The sequence below is a fragment of the Anser cygnoides genome, chromosome 23, assembly GCF_040182565.1.
Source record: "Anser cygnoides isolate HZ-2024a breed goose chromosome 23, Taihu_goose_T2T_genome, whole genome shotgun sequence".
NCBI lineage: Eukaryota > Metazoa > Chordata > Aves > Anseriformes > Anatidae > Anser > Anser cygnoides.
The window spans coordinates 2,851,982-2,864,111 of NC_089895.1; the positions used below are offsets into that span (position 1 = coordinate 2,851,982).

At 38.7% G+C, this 12,130-nt stretch overlaps 2 protein-coding genes across 8 annotated transcripts in view; one reads left to right on the forward strand and one right to left on the reverse strand.

The window, feature by feature from the left end:
• Positions 1-10,613, forward strand: part of DHRS3 (dehydrogenase/reductase 3) — a 71,009-nt gene extending 60,396 nt beyond the window's left edge. The window contains exon 11 of the transcript XR_010826411.1: positions 9,359-10,613. The gene's annotated coding sequence lies outside the window, so the exon portion shown is untranslated. The remainder of the gene's footprint in view (positions 1-9,358) is intronic.
• The window catches only part of VPS13D (vacuolar protein sorting 13 homolog D), a 103,214-nt gene that overhangs the window by 10,936 nt on the left and 80,148 nt on the right, over positions 1-12,130 (reverse strand). The gene's annotated exons all lie outside the window — the stretch shown is intronic.

The following is a 12,130-nucleotide window of genomic DNA, read 5'->3' on the forward strand; positions in this document are numbered from 1 at the left end:
GACACTTCAGCTGCTGTACTGACTGACTGTCACCTATGCTAACCCTGTGCTAAGTCCATTCTAGTTGACAAACTCTGGTGTGCAAATCAGCCATGTAAGCCTCCAACGAGGTCTCTCTCTCTAGCCACAGGGCTCTCCCACACTTTCTAATAATTTTCTTCAGCTAGACCCAGTTCTTGCTGCCAAAAACTTCCAGCCACTATCATCAATGCACTGTGTTCATAAAGGTTACCAGTCTTAAAGCCTCGTCATTCTAACCCATTTAAAGCAATAAACTTACTGGTTCTGGTATAGCTCAAATTCTGTTTTTGCTTCCATTGTAAATGGCAGGTAGTATAAGTCTATGAATTCAATTGCTGCTGGTATTTTGGAGAAATAATGCTAAATCTGTTACCTATGTGGTTCTGGAAAAAGTCTGTTTCATAAATACAGTGACTGCTTTCTCTGAGGAGGTTTTAGTCCATTTCAGACACTGAAAAGAGACTTAATCTGGTAAGTTAACGGAGGAATAGTCTTGCATCTTCTATCATAAAATATGCAATAACTAAAATACTTGCCACGTTTGTTCAAGACAATTTTACCTGCAGCCCTTCAGTAAGTACCATCATCCCATGCATGATGCATCTCCACAAAATACAGAATGAGGACAGCACTTGTCTGTCTTATAAATCCATGACTGGAGAGCACAGCGTAAAGCATAAGGAAGTCCCAGAATCAATTAAAGAATGACCTCAAAGTTCAACAATCACAACAGAACTACAGATGATGTTCTCATACCACAGGATCATAAGAATAACAAACAAAAGCAAATGTATGCCATTTCTGGTAAGGCCTGTACTTCCTATCATACTTTTGCAAAATAGTAAAAATCCACCATTTCCATGATTCCTTATTGATATACTTACATGTACTTTGTTTCAAATATTGCACCACGGCAATAAGCAGGAATGTGCTCCACGTTTACTGAGCATAAAGGGACAGAGAGCATTAGTTGTTAACCATGTGTTCTCTGCATCTGAGAATGCAAACATTACATGACTTGGGCCCAGTTTCAGAGAACTTTATGACAATCTAGCTTTCACGTTTTCATTGTGACTGTACCAGCAAATGGTAATAGTATATCTCCTACTCGTAAGTAAGTTGCCCACTTCCCTGTGTTGGGCTTTAGGGGTGCAGTTCCCAATAGGCAGATGATTTCTTGGAAAAATCTGCCACCAGAAACCCAGAGAGTTGGCACAGATCTGTGATAGCATTCATTCACCAACTGAGACACAGATACTTTTAAGGTGTGTTACAAATATGCACGCAGTGCAGTCTGAGTACTGGATTTGGCATTAGAATATCTCAGTTAGATGCAAGAATGTGTAAAATCATGAGCCAGACAGCTCCCTGCTGACTGCATATCTGAGGAAGCTTATATGCACCGTTTATTCCAGCAAATACATGGAATATATTGTACTTGTTAAATGTGTTCCCAAAATGCTAGTTTCAGGCAGAAACATGCAAATAAATGGTGCCTAGGGTTAAAACCTCCCAGTTACAGTCAAATCCCTCCTCTTTTGAGGGATCTACCAGCTCAGATACTGAAGACCTTTATCTGACCCAATATGCTTTTCAGAGAGCTGCAGCATGCTGAAGAAGTAACTGTTTATCATATCGGCTGTTCCTGCCAACTTCTTTGAGATGGAGCTATTTTCTCCCCTCCCCCCTTTCTTTTGTGTACAACATCAAACCAAAACCGAATACTATTCATTGGGATTATGATTGCGTAGAACCTCTTCAGGCTCCAAGTTCAAAAGGAAGTGAGAAGAAATTAAGACATCAGGAATCACTTCCTTATAAATGGGGAGCAGCAGATATACTCACCGAAATGACACATTATTAAAACATCCATGTTAGAAATCCACGAGCTGCATATGTAATTTACATGTGCTTGTATACTGGACAACTGCATGGCACTTAACCACAGTTGTGCATCAACCAGTGTTCAACCTTTGGTACTTCTCCACCTCTGACTACGTAACAGTGTGACAAACTTAATACTTTTTCAAGCACTTTGATATCATCAACCTTTACACATAGAAAAAAAGGTAACATTGCATTCTCAGTTTGCAATTTATCATGGGCTCTTCCTGTATTGATTGCAGAACAGTATTACTAGAGTTCTCACCTTGAAGTTTCCTGTCTCACCAAGGTGTTGATGAATGCTCCCATACAAAAGATGCAGTTCTTAGCAGGGCGTTCTTGCAAACACCTAATCTGAACAAGAGCCGAACTTGCCTTACTGAAGAAATGATACCGTATTGTTTGTACTGCTGTTTTTTTGGGAAAGCAAATCCTCTTTCAGGGAGAAAGCAAACCACTGGCTCCTGCTCAACATTAACCTGCTAGTTGTGCATGAAGAACTATGTGAAACTAACTATGTTGGCCCTATGCTTTTTCTCTTCACACCCTCCTTCATATACTTTTCAGTCAGTACAACTGGTGTTGCAACAGGAACGGCAAAGTCTGCTAGAACAAACTTCACTAAGTGATAAAGCTCCTCAGAAAGTTTGTTTTGATCTTTAAAGTTAAGAGTTGCAAGAATAACTTAAATCAACTGGCTGGTGCTCACAAAACTGATAAAGAGCGTTCCACATGTTAACAGCAACATTAGGTGAAAAAATTATCTATAAAAATACCAACCCCATGCTAAATGAGGTGACATCAAGGCAATAAATAGCTCCATCTGTATGAAAGAGTTTGCATAACAACCCAGAAGACATCTCTGAACACAAAAGTAACTAACTCCATGGATAAAGTACTGAAAAAAAGTGGGTTGGATTTTTTTTTTTTTAAAGGATCAGTTTTACATATTTTTCTCAGATCACTTTATAAATCTGCTGCACATTAGAAATCGGACACATATGTATTTTTTCCAAGTAAAGAAAGTTGAAAGTTTACATTTTTAATAGCAATGTGACTATTTCTGAATGGCAGCAGTATATATTACATGCAGTGTGAGAGGGTTAAACAGGACAGCCTCAACTCTTTATAAACTTTTGCCCTCTGGATATGTACTCATTGGCTGCTGTACAAGACTTGAGCTGTATTACACGCCTTAACGATATGGTTCAACTGTCGGTCAGGCTCGGGGCCTGGCAATAGGCCAGACCGCAATCAATGGGACACAAACCTCCCCCTTTCAGATCATCACGAAGGCTCATATTATCTCCTTTTTGTCGTGCTGGTTAAATTTATGGAGCAGAACCCCGAAGCTGCATTCCTTGGCTTGGGCCGGCCCACGCGGGCCTCCCTTTGTTTGGTACTGTAAGCGAGGCGTGCTTTGGAGGATTGCAGGGTTGTTAGTTCAGGCACTGACTGTTTGCTCATGACTGAAATGAAAAGAGTTCAGTGGAAGGGCAAAAGGACAGCACAAGTGTAAAACCCTATCCCAGCAGGCCCTGGGCTCCCATATACAGACTCTGGACTAGTACTGAACATAAAACCTCACTATTAATGACAAAGGAAAGAAAGTCTGTCTAGTAGCAGGTAAACAGGCTAACAGTATGTTAGCACATACCTTGTCGCAAGGTCACTTGCTTTCAAGTAAGCCTGTAATTACCACATAACTATGAACCTAAACTAATCTGGCTTAAAATACTGCCTAGAAACAGTATTAATTTTACAGCAATGCTGCATCTTCAATTTGAAAATAAAACCTGTCAGTGCAAACAGCACTACCTGTCCATTGGCATTTTCTAATATTTCTGTCATTCTAAACTTACCTCTGAGAACCTGCTGCCATGATATTTGTGCTTGGTAGGAATTAGTGGGAAGTAATTCTTATAACACACAACTACTGGAAGTACAGATGTAGAGAAGACTTTCACAGGCATTTGCTACGTCTTCATGTTTGGTCTTGGAATGGGAACAGTCTACTTTTGAATATACTCTCCCCTCAAAGCTTTATTACTGTGGTAATTAAAGGACACTTGATACAGGACATGAAATGAAGGCTGTAAAGAAACCTTTAAAGTGATGCAAGGCAAAATCATTTGGAGTGAAAGTGACTGGAAAGACAACCTGAAAGATAGTATTCCAAATACATCCAACAGAAACACATACATGGAAAACCACAGTGACTCTTAGTGATTATGGGTATAATAAAAGGTATCCATGTACTGAAAATATCTATGCTTACCTTCAGCAGTACAAGACCAGTAAAACTTATTCCCAGAAAGCTGCCCTAGACCTGCTGTACCAGACTTCACCCTTCTGGCACAACCAGCAGGTATTTCACGACACGAGGTCATAAAGCCACTGCGTTGGCGAGCAGTTCGTGCCATTTGTGCTTTAGTAAATAAACAAATGCTATATTCCTATTACATTAACACCAGTTTCATCTTTTCTACTATTTTTATGAACTGAAAATACTCATAACATGTCCAAAAGACATTATAAAAACCCACAGAACGTGCATTAAATGTTTTCAATTCTGGGGATCGAGTCCGACTGGTTTAATGCAGTCTGATGATTTGTCCTGATGCATTCCAAGAGACGCGTCTGTTTTGAATAAAGTTTTTGTCCATTTCTGGTGCATATATGGCTTTTAACATCCCACCTAATTCTAAGCAAGTAGATCTGTGAATGGAAATTGTGAGTACTTTATTGCCTGGTCTTTGTAGACTTTTTAGCTTGTTCTGCTGATACTAACACATTAACTTTTTTTTCAAAGCCTCTCCAATTCCATTTGAGGAGATACTTTTGCACAGATTTGCATCCTTGCAGACTAGTTAAGTCTGCAGCTCTGCATAATAGTTTAAAATCAACAACTATTGCCTAGAATACACTGAAACAGAGGTACCATTTAGCAGAGGGCTTTCTGAATAAGGAAGGATCTAAAAAAAACAAAAACGGGAATGCCAGAAAATAGGAAACATACAACACAGTTAAATGTTCCTTTTACTTTTTGGTGGTGTTGTTTGAAAGCATTTGCTGAAATGAAACATAAGGTAATTGGGCAAAATATGGAGGCTGTAGAAATACAAATATTTCTAAGGAACTAATTTTTTCTCCCTGTCTACATGGATTCTTTTCAGTGTGTATCTTTGCATTCAATTAGTTTAAAATCCTATGGAAATTAAGTTAATAGCTAAATACTAGTGGACACACAGTATAGGAATTTCATTTTGTAGACTGAATCCAGTCCTCTTAACTGCCACTTAAAGTGTAAGTGGTAGAATAAATCTGTGGCAAATCCAGCAAGGGATTTATCAGCTCTTTTCAGAAGAAGCTTTGTAAAATTGCTTATATTTCTGATGGGCTACACCAGGCCTACACGACCGTACCTGACATATAACCTAAACCAGTAAAGATATTTACCTGTTGTAAAAGTCTGCCTGTCCCAAAGAGAAGGGTAAAAGGACATCGCGTACCCATGATGTTGATTTTTAGCTGTCTCTTTTCCTACCAGACTGGTCTAATACAATATAATGCTTTTTCCTCGCAAACGCGTATGTTTTCAAAACCAGTTATTGTACTCTGTGAAATGAAGCCTAACCTTGTTCCTGTTCTGATCCCAGCCACAGGAACGCTCTTTTGTTTAAGGCAAAAGCTATGTGCTCCACTCAGTGCTGGACTGTTTGACCAGTGATGGACACATACTTACCCCTAGCTGTAAGTTATCAAGGTGCTAGCCAGTCTTTCGGCTCTGTGGGGACTATCACAATAAGAACTTTGTATTCATTTATCTTTTTGAAACTATTTGTTGATAACCATGAACAGACATCTGAAAAGCAAAACACAATTTCACATTTCATGCTCTGTTATCTACCCAGCACTATTCACTTTAATGTTTTCTACTTTCATTCACATGTTCTCCCCTCGCAACATTCCTTTCCTGTGCTTCTGTCCCTTTCTGTCCCTTAGCCAACAGCATGTATGCAGTCAGGGTATCTTTCTGTCCTTAAATGTCAAGTTAAACACTGACGTTTTAGTGGAAAAATATTTCTTACTTAAAAAAAGAGACACTGGTCTTAAGAATTACAGTTCAGGCACCCATAAAGTCTCCCTTTTTAATGTTAACAGAAGCGTTACCGGTGGAGAAGCCAGTGACCACACAGTTTTCTTTAAAACAATCTTTCACTCGGTTTTAAGAGTAGGAATACATTCTGTCATGGCAGAGCAGAAGGCTTTAAACAGAAGGAAGTTACACAATGCTTAAGTAAAGGTTAGCACTACCTACTGGAATGTAAAGCATCTAGAACTCTGCAAATACATATGGTACACAAAAATCAGAAGTGAAATGCAAATGGGAGGTCTAATGAACAACCTCAGCAACTCTAATCCTCCAGTTTGAAGAAGTGTCATTTTAAAAATAGGTAAGATGTTTGCTGTCAAGTTTACCTACCTCAGGTCAGGCCCTGCTGCTCATTCTAGCTTGCAGGCTCCAGAGGCTAATCATGTGTAATAGATGCTGAATGTGAGACCTGTACAATTAAACATCGCCTAACACAAGCCTGTAATTGCTTTCCCCAACGCCCCCAAAACCTCCTATTACTAAAAACATTCATACACAGCAGATGTGAAAGTGACCACATCTATCCAATATTAATGAAGCGTTAGGTAGATGCCATGCATCCAAACGCTGGTTTTATTCTCCCACTCCTTCAGAATAGTTAAATTGGGTCAAGTTCAAAAAAGGGGACAGAGACAACTGCCTGTAAAGACAACTGATTTCACAACTATTCCAAATGCATTTTACATGATACCTAGTAACACATATATCTAGCAATAACCTCCTCGAAATACTATTTAAATGTAAAGGTATTTGCAGCAGTGCATAACGAGGCATTATAGTTTGGTTTTACAGCTGGTACCAATTTATGTCCATTCATCCCACTAAAAAGGAAAGCGAGAAGGATATGTTCATGCAGAGTTTGGATTCTTTGCATCATCTGAGCTTCTTTTGGGTGCTAAGCAGCTAACAGTGCTTTCAGAAAATGAACCGTGTATTGTTCTGGAAATTAACTGACATTTTTATACATGCGGTTCTAGAATTATAAACCCTACAATATAATAAGATTAAGCAACCTGAATGTTTTAAAGGTTTCCCCTTCTTTTAACTATACCCTGTGGATTAAAAAAAACCTGCATGCATCAGAACTGTTTTCTTCAGCCCTGCATAGCAAATTCTGCTTTACTGTGCAGAACACAGGCTGTGCTCCCAAGTAATTATTCCTTAGCAATTTGTCCTAGAGGAGAAAGGCAGCCCAGTCTGTCAATCCTGAAGGAGGGAGCAAAGAAACAGAGGGGGAAAAAAAGCCCCCCTGGCCACCCACCAGTCCAGTAACAGCCAGTGCATTTCTTTCTCACATACAGAAATTCCTGGGTTTCTCTCTACTATCCTTCCTTCCTGGACTCAGACAGAACGAAAAGGCAAAAGAAGGTACTTATCACTCTGCAAATTACACTTTTCTTTCTTGAAAAACAAGCTTTATTACCCAAAGATTGATTTCTTAGTCACTGTATGAGTATGTAGAGATACAGAAACACAGTGAAATAGGGGCTGCCAGTGCACTCCATCCCCACTTCTCAAGGCTTTAGATATTCCAGAAACAGGAGTAACTGAGATGCCCCAATCGCTTGAAATCCTTCAACAGAGCTTTACAGGGAAATAGGTGGAGTGAATATCCAAGGCAGTCTTGACAGGATTCCACTTACAGGCAAACACAATCGTTATTTCAGACTTTTCTGACAGAAATCCCCATTAGTCACATTAGTTGCTCACATCACATCAGTAAGAACTCTTTGAATAGGCAGAAAGGAATAGAGGGCTGTTTTGTACTCATTCTTAAGGGTAGTCTGATTTGAAGGTGAAGTAATTTTAGGTGATTAGATGCTGGGTTAGTGTCTTTTTCTAGTTAAGAAACTAATAGAGCTGAGAAATGCATTTTCAAGAAAAAAAAATCAAATTCTCAAGTTCTGAGATAAAAGTATCCATACTGAACAAGTGCGGAGCTCCAGTCTGAGGAACTACTTCCACCACAAGAAAATCTACATTCACCCACACAACAAGAGTGGACATTTGAAGAACTGAACAGGATCTCGCAACAGAATAACAGAAAGTTACCAATGATAAATTTAATACCTAACAGAGTAATACTGAGCAGGTGAGACTGGTAACAGAAAATAACCAAGTAAACAGAAGTGTCTACTGATGCGAAATGTGGGGGCACAAAACCAGACTTGCTTAACTTCAAGGATCTAGTAAAAGCAACATATAAAATTATATTTGCAGAGGACAAACTAAAAGGTGTTTAAAACTCCAGTGAGGACAGTGAAGTACTAAAGAAGCTGAAGAGGTCAGAAATATGGCAGGAAATGAAATGGATTCAACCTACAAAACTGCAACCCAGTTCATCTAGGGAAAAATAATCCAGAATGCAAATATTAAATGACAAGGAGATATTTGCAAAGCAGTTAAACAAAACAAAAAACTCTTGGGGGAAAATAGCAAGCAGAAAACGGGACATCAATTTGCAACGTGATATTGCAGTAAAACCAGCCAACACCGTTTTGGATGACTTGCAGAGTACAGCCTGTCACTGAGCGGGGATATGACAGTCCCTTTTCACACAATACTGATGGGAACTTACAGACTGGGGGAATTTCAAAGTAGCTCAACAACAGTGATGGAAGAATCTGGACAGACTAACAAAAATTTAAAACTATAAAAAAAAAGTTCAACAGCAACTAAAGATGGACAGTAGAGCTAACATTGAGGAAAAGGCAAGTGGCTACATGATTTCACATGGTGCCACAGGAGAAAAAGGGACAAACTTGCTCAGATAAATATATAAATAAACAAACTCCCCCCCCCCCCCAACAACAAACCAAGAACAGATCATTTGAGAAAACAGTTCATAATAAAGGCCTATTATCCCACTGGGAGAAAAGAGGTAAGAGGATATGAAGGAAATCACAGTGCTGGTGTTATTTACAGATCAGTCTGATAAATCAGCTCAACTGTACTGTATGAACCATTTCCAGATTTACACAACACAATGCATGCTAGCTGGTAGGTGTAATATCTCTAACTTGTACAAAACTTTTGCAAAGGGCTTCCCAGGAGAATAAAAAGTCTACTTCACCGCAGTCCGTACCCATGCATGACTGACAGTACGGTAAAGACTCGAAGTCAGATCTAGAACAAGTGCAAGGTAGGGAAGGAACCTGGGACACATACAGAGGTGTTAATTCTCAAGCAGTATTTACCTTCAGAACTTGAGAACCTTGAGAATATCCTCTTTGCAGTATATTAGCTAGGATGACCTTCCATACGATTACTTAAATATTTTGTACTTCCTCTTTGCAGGGTTACTGGTATCTCTGGCTCTCGAGTCCACTGCTTTTGTTCTTACAGCCAGAGCCACAGCTAACAGTGAGATGGACACATGAAGGAGAAAAATAAATGAAGCCCTACTGCTGGCATTGTGCTGTTGCAACCTCATTGCACATTTCTGAGTGATACTGTGAGAGGTGGTGAACAACGAATAACCAGAGCGAGCTGCTTCTTTCCAGGTGAAGCATATTTAAAAGAATCAAATATTTATAGAAGAACTTTCTAGGACCATTAACAACTTGCAAATCTCAAACTATTCTTAACTAATGTAGTCTAGCTTACTGAGAATTGATGAGAATTTAGTAGGTCATGAAGTAATCTCCTTACTTTTTGTGTTCTGAGGACAACACAAACCCTCACAACAGTTCAAAATTAACTAAGATGTCTCAAGACTTCTGACCCTAGCAGAAGTCTGAGAGAAAGCCATGATGGCAGTATTGTACACTACCTGTTAAGTTAGGTACACGTCTAAATATATATTCTCTTAAGATATGCTGTGTTAGGAGTTAAAACATGTTTCTAGGAGAAAGCTTTCCAGGCATATCTATAGACAAAACAGCTTTCCTGTTTTGAACTGGTCTTTAAGACTTTTGGCAGTATATGACAAATATGGAAATAATCAGAACTCTTGCATGTGATACTGCAGTACTTGGAACACATAAAACTCGCTCAAAAAAGGTATCAAGTCACAGGCATTAACTTTTAATAAATTAGATGTATACTGCATTGTCAGCAATTGTTTTCATTTATCCTCTGCATTAAAATTTAAAGCTATTAAGACAGCTTTATTCATAAATTACAAACATAATACATTATATATTAATAACTTTTAAGATTAGCTTTGAGAAAGTCCAGCCTAAAGTCAGATTTTAAAATATTTTCTTGCACTTCAAACACATCACATTTTGAACTACTGCAATAAGCTATAAAGCCATCGTCTGTGTCTCAGCTGTACAAGTTTGGCTCCATGTTCTGTACACAGGGTTCACAGGGTTGTTGCTAGCTGCATGAATCCCAGTACAAATCAATACATTTGAAGCCAAAAGAGACTGATGTCCATGTAGCATGATCACTGAGTAACACAAGCTACAGAGTCTCCTTCAGTGTTCTACTAAAATTCAGTGACTTTGCTGGGACATGCCTTTCAGCAGAACCTACAGCCTCAATTCAAATTCCCCATCTCTTGGAAAACTGTTCCAATAATTCAGTAATTAAAGTCAAGCAGCATAATTTCAGGGCTTTTGTTTGTTTTGTGGCTTTGTTGTTGTTGATTAGATTCAACCATATGATTATGAAAATTGCAAGGGCCTTTAATTTATGGTCATGTACTGTGCCATTTAAATGCAACTGTATTTAACTGTTTCACAAAACTTTTTTGCACAAATACCTGAAACTTGCAGATAAGCTGTCAGTCAAGATAAGGTTAAGATAGTTCTCACCATGCTTATTATTATTCCTACTGTGTTCAACTGTTCAAAACTACACTTGAGATCAGTTACTGACATAAACTTATTTTCATCAGTTATCTGTTTTTATATACTTAGTTTGGGAGAGTCTACATGGCCCAGCATACTTAAAACAGAAAATTAACAGGAGCCAGCAACTTGGGTTTGGAACACGATTCTATTTTGATTCCAAACCACACATATTTGAACAGTTAACAAATGCAGCAGGGGGATATTGGTACACAGAAGTCCAAAAACGTACAAATCCTTTGTTGTTTTTTTTATACCCCCAAAAAAACAATTCGGTTGCTTCATTATATATCAAAAAATTTTACCAAACAGAACATGGGTGCAAGATTGCTTATAGCTTGTGCGCCCTCCACCCCCATTATCTATATATTCCCAACCACATTTATCTAATAAGAAAAGTTTTGATCAGATTTTGTTCACTGGAGAATTGTAGTAAGTGGCAAAGCTTTTTCTTTCACTTTTTTTTTTTCCTTGTAGCAGGCTGGTAGGTTAGACACTTTCACAGTGTATGTAAATGAATGTCATTTCACAGTGCTGGTGTACAACGACAGTATTTCAGAATTCACTGGAAGCTACAACATGGTTCAGCTCATCTGCCCTAATCTCATAACTGACAGTTAACAAGTTAAAGGGAAATATGCCACACAGGCAAATACAAGCTGGAGATAAGGTTAGCCGGGGGTCCTCCCTTTCCTGTTCCCTGTCTGGTTTATCAACTGTTGATAACATCACTGCTACTGCATAAAGCCTGGATCAGAGAAATATTTCAAAACACAAATTTTAAGTATATGTGCATCCTGATACAAACGGTAATAACAACACAGCTCAACTGGTGAGACAAGTAACAGAATAGCCAGGCGTGTTTCTCCCCACCTTTTAATAAATAAATAAATCTGCACACTTACAACATTCGGAAACACGCAAACAAAACAGTGTTTTCTCAGGGATGCGCTTATAGTTCTTGTGTAATTTTATGTATACATATTTACTCACCGAATTGTAATCCTTGACCTCTTGGCTTTACAAATCAAGCTAAGTACTGAATACATGAGACATACATGTAAACACTGCCATTTTCACAACAAAGTACACCTAGGTTCATTCTGTGAAATTTCCTGCATCTCAGTCACACTTCATCAAGCTTATTGTTCCTTACTGAAACACTGATGGTAGGCACCTCAGGATTCTAAGTGTGGCATCATAAAACACAGGAAATGGAAAAGCCAAATGGGAAGACAAACTAACCCAACGTTTCGCAAACATTTTTCTC